This window comes from Dipodomys merriami, unplaced genomic scaffold (assembly GCF_024711535.1).
Source record: "Dipodomys merriami isolate MVZ:Mamm:240054 unplaced genomic scaffold, mDipMer1.0.p SCAF_7, whole genome shotgun sequence".
NCBI classification, from domain to species: domain Eukaryota; kingdom Metazoa; phylum Chordata; class Mammalia; order Rodentia; family Heteromyidae; genus Dipodomys; species Dipodomys merriami.
In genome coordinates, this window is record NW_027206290.1 from 3943549 (window position 1) to 3956164 (window position 12616).

Below are 12616 nucleotides of genomic sequence, written 5' to 3' on the forward strand. Positions count from 1 at the left end.
ATTATAGTTTGTCATGTGTCTGATCCTATGTACGGTATGTTGGATGTTTTTATCTGTTTTACAGATGATTTATAAAAAGGTTAGCACCTTTCAAGACCCACATCCAGTAAGGGCATAAATTAGATGCAAATTTTTGTGTTTAAAATGCAGTTATTTCAATAACTTCTTTTTTTCTTGTAACTTTTTTATTGTTATTATAAAGGTGATGTACACAGAGGTTATAGTTACATAAGTCAGATAAATAGTACATTTCTGTTTGGAGAATGATTCAAACTCTAACTATGCATCTTCATATCTACTGATCATTTTCATACCCATGAATTTGTTATTGATAGTGGTGGTGGTGGTACTTGTGGTGCTTGAGCTCAGGTCCTGGGCACTGTCCCTGAGTTGTTCTTATTTTTTTTAATTTATGTTGTTGTTATTATAGCTGTGATACACAGAGAGGTTACATTTATATGTGTCAGTGTAATAAGTACATTTCCCTTCATACAGTGTCATCTTTTGCTTCACTCTCTCCCATTCCCTCCTTCCGATCCCCACCCACAAGTTGTATAGTTCACTTTCACCAATATCTAGTGCATTCCACTGCTGTACTTTTTCACCCTTTTTCCTCAGATTCTATGCCCTTCCCCACCCTCTCACAGATATGCATGTGAATACACTGTATATAAAGGTAAAGAATACAGAATGATCAGCAAAAGATAAAACAAATATTTAAAAAAGTTCTCTCTTTTTGCTCAAGGCTATACCTTTACCACTTTGAGACAGAGCTCCATTTCTGGTTTTTCTAGTGGTTAGTTGGAGATAAGAGTCTGATAGACTTTCCTGCCTAGCCTGCCTTTGAACTGTGTTCCTTAGATCTCAACCTCCTGAGTAACTAGGAATACAGGCATGAGCCACTAGTGCCCCCATGGCTCATTTTCTTAAGAGGTTTTGGCTTGTTCAACCACTCTGGAAAACAGTATGGAGGTTCCTCAAAAGACTACACAGAGATCTCCCCTATGACCTAGCAACCGCACTCCTCGGAATTTACCCAAATGACCACAAATAAGGCCATACTAAAGCAACTTACACAACCATGTTTATTGCAGAATTATTTACCATACCTAAAATATGGAACCAACCCAGATGCCTCTCAGTAGATGAATGGATCAAGAAGATATACTATATATACACAATGGAGTTTTATGCTTCCATCAGAAAAAATGAAAGGAAATGGAAGCACTTGGAAAAAGTTATATTAAGCAAAGTACACCAGGCCCAAAGTAGATTGTGTGGTTTCCCTCATTTGTAAGAACAAGAATATGTCTATGATATTCTTAACAGGTGATCTCAATAGCTCCACTGCTAAGAGCACAGGACCATATATAAGGAAGCGTATGAACATGAACTCCAAGAACTTAAACAAGAGGTTCTTAATATGTCCTGTATGGAGTTATATTTTTCTGTTATAGTATTCTGCACCCTTTGTCTTGTATATAAGTTTATCCTATCCATGGAAAGGAAAAGTTATCACAGAATATAGCAGAAGAAATGATGAACTAATGCAATAATGATATTCACTTGACACTAAGTTGGAAATGAACTATAAAATGTGGTAGGGGAGGGGATTAGAGAGGAGTAATTGGGAGGAAGAGAGTACCATTTTTTAAAAAGTATTCGTTAAAAGCCAGGCACTGGTGGCTTTTGCCTGTAATCCTTACTACTCAGATGCTGAGATCTGAGGATCATAGTTCAAAGCCAGCCTGGGCAGGATATGTGTGAGACTCTTATCTCCAATAAACCACCAGAAAACCAAAGTAGTGCTGTGACTCAAGTTGTAGAGAGCTCACCTTGAGCTGAAGAGCTGAAGGACAGTGCCCAGGTCCACAGTTCAAGCCCCACGACTGAAAAAAAAAAAGTACTCATTACCTTACTTATGTAATTGTAACATACTGATTATCACCTTTACAATAAAGATGCATATATAAATACATATATATGTATACATATACATGCATGTATTTATGTATATGTGCACAGAGAGAGAGAGAGAGAGAGAGAGAGAGAGAGAGAGAGAAGAGAGAGAGAGGTTTTATTTTTTTGCTTGTCAGCAATCAAGGAGTTTATTCCCTTGTTCATTCAACAGAGGAAAGATTAAGGGAAGTATTTAGACTAGAACATTTACAGGAGTCATTAGCTCCATGAAGTAGGTACAGAAGGATCTAAATAGTTTTAGATTAGTATGTCCTTCCTCTATGAATCAACAGGAAATCAGAGCATAGCAAATAAGATAATTATTTTCCGACACCTTCTTCTTATTCATTAAAAATAAAGAACTAGAAAACTACCTATGTCCTTGTAGTCTGTAAACTCCATGTGACCATCTCCTGTTAATCTTCCAGGATTAATCATATTTCATAACTTATGGCTGTTTGTACCACCTACAAAAAGAACTACTATATTCCTAGCTCACCTTCCATTCCTAGTTCTCCCATCCTGCCAATGCTAATGAAATCCTTGTCCTTTGTTCTCCAATTCATTCTCATCTCTGTGTTTTGTTTTCATAATGATACATGGATTTAGTTCAGGGCCTGGGTACTGTCCCTTAGCTCCTTTGTCACTCTAATGTTTAAGTCACAGCTCTACTTCTACTTCTATTATTTTGCTGGTTAATTGGAGATGAGTCTACTTTTTCTGCCTGGGATGGTTTGGAACCATGATCTTTAGATCTCAGCCTCGTAAGTAGCTAGGATTATGGGCATGAGACAGCAGTACCTGGTTCTATCTGTTTTGGCTCTCAGGGAACCAGTGCCTACAGTAAGGACAAAATATTTCTTTTTTTAATAAGCTTTTTTATTGTAAAAATACTGTACAGAGGGGTTACAGTTACATGAGCAAGGTAATGAGTACATTCTAATCAAGCACTGTTGCCTTCTCCTTTGTTTTTCCCCTACCATCCCTTCCTTCCCACCTCCTCAACTATACTCCCCACCCTCCCACCCTCCCACCCTGCCTAAATTGTAAAGTTCATTTTTTGACAAAGCATCTTGTATATCTCATTGTTGCAATGGGTCAAACTCTATCCCTATTTAAACAATTTTTTCCTTCCCCTCCCCAAATTATACCAACATCAAATACAATGAAAACAGGGGTTAAGTAATGGTTATTCTCTCTCCTCCAATTTCTTCTTCCTGGTCTGGAAGAATCGATGTATCTCTCATCATCATTTCTACAGTCACAGTCTTCCTCTTTCAAATATCCTCTAGCTGTATATCCCATGTCAAAATAGTATAGTGACTTCTATCTCTCATATTAGAAGCCTGCCAACCCTAGGTCCATCATCCACTATTCTCAAAAATGTTGCCTTCTCATGCATAATCATTTTTCTTCCTGATAGCATGCAAGTATGAATTCTCAGTAATTTCACTATATATGCAAATGATAATTCAACACATAGATACAAGTGATCATTCAGCCTTTATTGAGTTTCTCCAACAGATCTTGTCTTCTAATCTTTTTCAGATGAACAACAGAAGTTCTATCTGGTTTTAATTTCATATTTTACCTTTTAGAGCTCACTTTCATCTGTACTAGATCCAGTCAGCTAATCCTTCAGAGTGTGAGCCATTATACGTTTTCATTGTTTCTCACACATTTGAAGTCTATTCCAATTTTTCCTGCATTGAAACCTGTTGATCACTGTCACCCTTTGCTTTCAAAAACTTCTCAGTCTTCTTGTGCCTTCTCTCACTTTCTTGTGTTATTAGTGAAAATTCATGAACTTCATGGAAATCAACTTTTTGATTTCCTGCCTTTGTTTTTGGTCAATTATTGTAGTTTTTCTTGGATGTTCTGCCTTCATAAATACTACTGTCGTTAATGAGATTTCTATTAAGTTAAGTAAAGTCAATTCCTTTGTTTGTTCTCTCTGCTCTTTGTGTTTAGCTAAGGATATGTCACCAATAATTTAATTTCTTCTTTTGTCTCCTATATCATCTATTACATTCTCATTTTTATAAGTGTGTAAATATACTTATTTTTCTCATTGGAAAAAACAAAACTATTCCCTTGATTCCAGTTTCCTCTTCAACAATTTTTCTCTTTTTCTTTCCATTTAAACTACATTTTCATTTAAAAGACAAGGAAATAGATTCCAACAATTTTGTATTTGCTTTAGTTTTAAAGATCCAAGGCATTTAGAATTGAATCACAGAAAAATGTTAAACCCATATTCACTGTTTCATAGAGGTAAACAAGAGTGGCTTGGGCTTTGGGACACACAAAATGTCTCAAATGGTAGAGTGCCTGCTAATCAAGCATGAGCCCTGAGTTTAAATTCCATTAACACATATAGAATAAACACACATAAACATCTTCCCCAAACACAAGCATATACAGACCAGCAAAACCATTCTATTGAGTTAATATTTTAATCATGTTTGGTTAAAAAAGTTTCCTATTTTAAATAAAAAATAGCACTTAAATGTTTCTCTAATACATTGTCTCAATATGAAATAGTTATAAAGTTTCTGCTTCTTCGTGGAATGTAATGTTTGTGGGAATGTAAATCTTTCCGTGATGTTATGCTGTGCTTAGTTACTGTATCTAAAACTCAGATAAAACTGGCTCTGTTTCTTTCTTAGAAATAAAAGATCTTATAAATGGTTGTCTCTGTATTTCTCACTGTATCTAATTCCTCTCCTTTCTTAGACTCATTGCAATCTTCTTTTTTGCCCTCACCCTTCCACATAAACTGTTTTCTATTGGATTCACAGATGACAGTTACATCTCTTAATTCCAATATGGCACAAACTAGCAGCATTGGGCACAGCTGCTCTGTGATGTATTTTATTTATAAAGTTTCCTTTATATCAACTTTATGGATGTTGACTTCTATTTCATTGGCTGTTCTCTGACATTCTCCTTTGCAGGCTATCCCATTTTACTGACCCCTAAATAATGGAGCACCTTCAGGGCTTTCAATATTGTTGGCTTTTTTTCTATCTATACTATTTTGTGATCAGCCTCATGAATTTAAATTTCAGCAATAAGCCACTGATTCCCAGATGCCTTTCTCCAGCATACACACTTGCTCAAACTCCAGAGCTGAGTAAAGACAGATGTATCCCATCCTTTTGTCATAGATGTTATTTATGTTTTAAGATTGCTTTTCAGTGTTGCTTAGGATGGCCTCAAACTTCTGGGTACCAGCAATCCTTCTGTATCCTCTCAATACCTGGGAATATAAGATTGCATCATGCACTTACATCAACTTTTTTTAACAACTCTATTTCAAAGTCATAATACTTTATTAAATATATGAAATATTAGATATATATACACACATATATACATACATATATACACATGATCCTATGTGCCTATGAATATGTTTATATTTTAGGTCTAAAATTTACATATGTCTTTTGTCCTCTTGAACCTCATTTACTTCCCTTAATATGGTAGTTTGCAGGTCCATTCATTTCCCTTGCAAATTGTAAAATTTTATTTTTCTTTATGGCTGAATAGTCTACCATTTGGTTTATATACCTTATTTTCCTGATTTATCCTCTAGTTATATGATATCTGGACTGTTTATATAGCTTGGCCATTGTAAATAATGTTACAATTAACATGGGTATTCAGGTACCTATATTATATGCTGGCTTACATTTCTTTGCATAATTGTGTAGAATGATATTGCTGAGTCAAAAGAAGTTCTATATTTAGCTTTTTTAAAGAACTGTCATACTAATTTTCACGATGGTTTCACTAGATAAGAATCTGTCAACATTGTGTTAGGGTAACTTTATCCACTCATTTTTGCAAAGATATATGGTTGTTTGTATTCTTAATGATGGCTATTCTGACTAGGGCGAGGTGGTATCCCATATATGAAGAAATGCTCAACACTAGAAATGGAGCCAACTCTTTTTCAAATATATCAGATGCTTCTATCAAAATGTTTTGGTAAATAGCCATGCGGCAGAAGCTCATACCTGTAAACCTGGATGCTCAAGAGGGCAAAATCTAAGGATCAGGATTCGAAACCACACCAGGCATTTCTGTGAAACTTAATATTTTTTTTTTAGTTATTTTAAGTAGTTGTACAAACTAGTTGGTACTTAACCAAGCATTTTATGAATGCAATGCATTTTGATGGATGTCATACCTTTCATCATTCTTATCCATCCTTTCCCAACTCATCCCTTCTCTCTCTGTCTCTCTGTCTCTCTGTCTCTCTGTCTCTGTCTCTGTCTCTGTCTCTGTCTCTGTCTCTGTCTCTGTCTCTGTCTCTCTGTCTCTGTCTCTCTGTCTCTCTGTCTCTCTGTCTCTCTGTCTCTCTGTCTCTCTCTCTCTCTCTCTCTCTCTCTCTCTCTCTCTCTCTCTCTCTCTCTCTCTCTCTCTCTCTCTCTCTTGCAGTCATCGACTTGAACTCTGGGCCTGGGCACTATCTCTCAGCTCTTCTGCTCAAGGCTAGCACTATACCACTTGAGCCACTTCCAATTTTCTGGTGGTTAATTGGAGATGAGTCTCATGGACTTTCCTTGCCTGCACTGGCTTTGAACCATTATCCTCAAATCTGAGCCTCCTGAGTAGCTAGAATTACAGACATGAGCCACCGGCACCAGGCTTCTCATTCATCTTAATTTTGAAAGATATATATTGAATTTTTGAATGAATTCTCCTCCCTTCTTCTCATTTGTCTACCCTTTCCCCCTTGCACCTCTCTACTCCTTTCCAGTACTGCCTTCCTTGTGTTTGCTTTGTGGAACTCTGACTTTGCCTTTCTAAGAAATCATACTATTTGAATTCCCCCTTGAATCTGCAATGGGAGACTCCCATATTCAATTAACCACCAAAAAGCCAGAGACAGTGCTATGGCTCAAATTATCAGAGGGCTAACCTTGCACACAAAGCTCAGGAGTAGCACTCAGGCCCTAAATTCAAGACCAAGGTCTGTCACCAAAAAAAGTTGACAAATAAACTACTTGTTTCTACATTGAGCTATGTCACTTTGAGAAAACAGTACCATTTATCTAGATTTTATTATTAGCTATTTATTAAACAGTGGTATATTACATTCTTAATCCTAATCACCTATTAATACCCTTTTCTTTGAGAGTATTATTCAGTTCTGTCCATCTCTATGTAACTTAGTCTTGGGCATTTTGGAGATGTGTGCAACTTTTTCTTTGTTTAATGCTTTGTGGCTGCCCTGTTGAATGCCCTCGTGGAATCCAGCATTTTAATTCTCAAGTTGGCTACTAAATTATGTACTCAGTTTTCCTTCAGTATCACTCCTTGTACAAAACGCCTTGGCCAATAATGACATAACTGAATATACCAGCCAGTATCTCCTGAGGTAAGTTTAAATAGCAATTCTGTGTTGAAACCATGTCTTTTCTTCTCTGTGACATTATATGGATATTTGGTCAATATAGACTGCTCCATTATCCTGGATCCTAAAATGAAGACGATCCAGGAAACAGAGCAATAGTTGATCCTAGTTAACATCAACATGATTGGGTGACAGATCACTTTCATATAAACTGAGAGTTAAGATTTTTACTACCTTAGCCTAAACCAGTGAAAAATGATATATATCCATTAACTGCTTCTTTCACTCAAGTGAAAAGTCAAAGTCTTGCATACATTTACCGCCCCCCGTTTCTTCCTTGATCTCATCTCTTGCTTTTTTCATGCTCTCTACTAGAGCTACTAATTTGTTGTTTTTTGTTTATATCCAGCAAACTCTTGACCTCAGACTTTTGATCCAGCCATCACATTTTTGGAATGCCCTTCTTCCAGGGATCTGCCTCATTAACTCTGTGTTTGCCAACTTGTTCAAATTTTACTTTCCCAAAGATGTAACATATTACCTTTCTACATTTGAACTCTTATTTTTAAAGGTTTTCTAGTACTTGTATCTTATTTGTTAATGAATTTTATAATTTATTCTGTTTGTTCTATATTTGTTCTATATTTATACTCTTTCCCCAAGTTGAAATATAAATATCTCAAGGGCAGATATGTTTTTTTTCCACTAGTTTAGCAAATACCAAATATCCTTGAAGTATTGTCTAGTAAACAGTTGATCCTCTATAGTTAATCATTAAATACTTGGGAATGCAGAGTTTTCTTTAGGACAATATGATTATGAACACACCAATCTGCTCCCAGATACTTTTACATCTTCTACTTCTCTTTTATTTCCTTAGGTTCTATGGCAAAAGTCTTATATTTGGTTAAATTTCATTCCATGTATACTTGCTGACAATCTATAAGTAGTTTGACAGGCTAGAAAAATATACATAAGCATGTTGAACTGTATAGCTCTACCTCTAATTCCTTCAGGTGATCATCCTTATTTTTTCATTCCATTGTTCTCCATTTCTCAGGTGAACATGTTGCACTTTTGGTTTTCTTTACACATCCAAAATCTTAGGTTTTATTTTCACCATCACTGTAATTCCTTAGATTCAAATTCTAACAGAACAGAAATTTGTATAAGAGAAGTTCAACAAGCTCTAACAAATATATAAGCACTTTCACATTGTTATTGACATTGTACATCTTTCCTCCAGTTACACAGTGTAAACATTCCATACTTTACAAGGTCAACACTTTCAGTTTTCTGTCGAATGTCATCCTTCTTCAAGAATACTACCTTGGCATCCTTTTTTCAACTTCCCTACCCCCACCTCAGCCCACACACACACCATTATAATCAGGGTTTCAATATCTAGATGATAGTTTTCACTAGTTACAATTCTCACATCTGTTATTGTATTAATTCCCTGCTTCTTCTTATATTTAAACTGCTCAGGGAATTTTATTATACTTTCTGTCTCCAACATCTCTGGAAGAACACAATTCTCTTCATGCATTAGTACGCTACATTAACATTTAATATAGGCCATACACATATTCATGAGATCAGTGCATGAATGATGAAAATACTATATGGTGTAAAGAAGTTAAACTTCAAAAAAAACAATAAATAAAAATATCCTTTAAGCATAGCAACATTAAAAAGATGGAGGATCAGGAGGCCATGAGTCCTTTTTCCCAGATAGAATACTAATATATATATATATATATATATATGTATATATATATATATATGTGTGTGTGTGTGTGTGTGTGTGTGTACACATATATATGATTGTATGTATATATCTATATATACATTTAAATGTCTGTATATATATATGCAGAGAGAGAGAGAGAGAGAGAGAGAGAGAGAGAGAGAGAGAGAGAGAGAGAGAGAGAGAGAGAGACTGGCTAAAATAACTTCTGGAAATGAGTCCAAGATCTAAAACCTAAGAATGCCAAAACAAGAAAAATTCATGTTTACACAATTTATAGGCGATCTGTTTTCTCAGCAATTCAGTGTTGTGTGATTTGGAGGATGTGTTAATTCATTAATTGCTAGACTCCTTTCTGGGAATTAGAAGGAGCAGAGTAGATTGGAGTAATCTAACCTGCCTTGTGATTTCTGGATTGGTCTTCTGGTCACTGTGTTGACTAACTGTGTGGCTTAGATTTCCCAAAGGGACACTGTTTATACCTCCACCTAGGATAAAGCTTCTGAAACTTATGAGAAAATTATAGACTACCGAAAACTAGGGCATGGGGGGGGGGGGGAAATCACTGAATGAAGAATGTAAAAGAATGGTAGAGATAATATGGAGGACAAGTCATATAGAAATGAAGATTCAGAGCAGGGGTCCAAGATGGCGACAGAACAGTAGGGAAAGCCCGCAACTCTCTTCAACCGATACAGGAAATGAAGAAAAAAAAAAAAAGGAAAAGGAAAAACTCCAGAACCTACACAAAGAGGGTAAAGTAAGAAGACCCTTCCCCACCCCTTGCTGCCAATGGGGCTCAAGTAGCCCGGCTCAGGACCACCAGGGACCACAGAGCCACAAGTGTCCCAAGGCTCCCGGAAGATTCCCAAGAGCCAGTGCTGACCCAAAGAATACAAACAGAAAACTCAGAAAGCAGAATACGCATGAAGAATCGTCTCTCCACAGAGCAGTCCCTCGGCCCAGTCGGCATAAACAACCCAGGGCTGAGCAGCAACCAGCAACAGCGGCAGCGGTGGCAGTGATGAACCATCCCAGATGTCAGCACACTGCCTCTCCACAATGGCCTGTGGAACAGACCAGCCCAGTCTGAGACAGTGGCCACAGCAGTGTTGGCAGCGAACAACCCCAGGCACCCAATGCAGCACAGCACCTTTCTGCACCCGCCTTTGCCCATGTAAGCACCTAGCCCAGAACAGCAGCAGCAGCTGAGGTGGCAGCAGTGGAAGCAAAGGACCCCAGACTCACAGCAAGACCCTGTGCTTCCCTGCTCTGGCCTGAGGAAGCAGTACAGCCTGAGCCGCAGCGGAGAGGAACCCCAGACCTGCGACACCAAATGGAACAGCATAAACAGTGGTAAAGGCTGTGAAACACAGACCCAGCCTGTGCCACCACCCAGAATAGCCCACAATCATCTCACCGAATCTGGAACACGGTTTCACCAGCAACCTACAGCACACAAAACCATGACCTGCCACAGCACCGCTGGACAGCTCCCAACCAGTACCAGAATAAGCAGAAACCCTAGCCATCTTAACTGCCTGCCCCTGACTGGTCAGGATCTGAGTACACACCCCAGCAGAGGGCAGAGTATGTCTGCCCTCCATAAACTAAGCCCTACATGAGTGAGACCAGCAGGTAGAAAGCGGTCCCTCCCACAACAGAACCTTGGAACAGGTAAAATACTCTCAACCAACACAATGCTGAGAGCAAGCTACAACAATTGATCCAGGAACAAATCCAGAACCAGGCAAAGGTAGCCACCTAGTGACCAAAACAATCAGGGACTGGAATTGGTCTCCAACAATCCCTGAATCCACATGCAAAAATCACAGCGAAAAATTACAAAATTCATCAGCAGCCAAGATAGTAAACCAGACTCAAAGGCCAGCAACCACACAGGGGAGAATGCCAGTGGAAGTGAAAAAGAAATGGAAGACAAACGCTATATCAAAGAGATTAAAGAGAGGCAATGACTCAAGAATTAAACCGAGAAATAGATCTGAAATTTAAAGAACAAACAAATGAGCTATCAAAAGAGATCCAGGTCTTCAAACAAGAAATACACACAAAAATAGAAACAGTACACAGCTTACTAGAAGATGAGAGTAGTACTCTAAGGAGTGACAGAGAAATTATAAATGGCTCAATCTCCTCCATGCAAAATTCAATTTCCTCCATGCAAACCACAATGGAAGCCACAGTTAATAGAATAAATGAAATCAAAAATAGAATATCAGATACTGAAGACAAAATGCAGGCACTGGAAAAAAATTTACAGATATGGAAAAAACACTGAAAACATGCTAAAGAGAAGCCCAAGAACAAGCAGACTGTGCTAAGAAATTTAACTTTTGTATAATTGGAGTGGGCGAAGGGGAGGAATACCAGAATAAAGGAATGCAACACTTATTCAATAAGATCATCACTGAAAACTTCCCCAGTCTTAAAAGAGAAAATCTTACCTACATAACAGAGGCCTACAGAACGACTAACAAGCAAGATCCCAGGAGAAACACTGCAAGGCACATAGTAGTAAAAATGCTAGACTTTAACAATAAAGAAACAATTTTGCATGTAGCAAAAGCAAAGAAGGAGCTATACTACAATGGGAAAAAAATAGAATCACCATAGTTCTCTCCACACAGACTCTGAATGCAAGGAAAGCCTGGGAAAGTACCATCCGAGCCCTGAGAACCAACAACTGCCAGCCCAGACTGGTATATCCAGTGAAGCTAGCATTCACATTTGAGGGGGAAACAAAAATGTTTAATAGTAAAGAAAAATTAAATGAATTCATAAAAAAATGAGTCAGAATTACAACTAATATTAAGAGCAGAAATACAATCTGAAGAAAGCATTCAAGAACAGGGATCCAGACTAGATAGATATTGCTAGGAGACCAACTTAGTAAACACAAAAGGGAAGGAAAGAAGAAAAACTTAGGAAAGTATAAAATGACAGGAAATACAATACACCTCTCTAAAATAACCATAAATATTAATGGACTCAATTCACCAATCAAAAGAAAAAGAACTGCAGATTGTATCAGAAAACAAGCTCCATCAATTTTCTGTCTTCACGAGACCCACCTCACAGCCAAAGATAAAAGCAAACTCCTAGTGAAGGGATGGAGAAAGATCTACCATGCAAATACCCCCAGCAAGAAGGCAAGACTTGTCATTATGATATCCGATAAAATAAACTTTACACTAAAATCACTATGAAAAGAAAAAGAAGGTCACTATATAATAATACAGAGAACAATCCAAGAAGAGGACATTACCATTGTCAATCTATAAGCCCCAAACATCAGTGCACCCAAATATGTTAAGCAAATACTCTCAGATTTACAGGAAATGATGGATCTAAATACAATAATACTAGGATACTTTAATACTCCACTCTCACCAAAGGACAGGTCCACTAACCAATGAATTGGCAAAGAAGTCTCTGAATTAAATGTCATATCTCAAACAGACTTAACAGACGTATACCAAGTTTTCCGCCCAACAACAACCCTGTACACATTCTTCTCA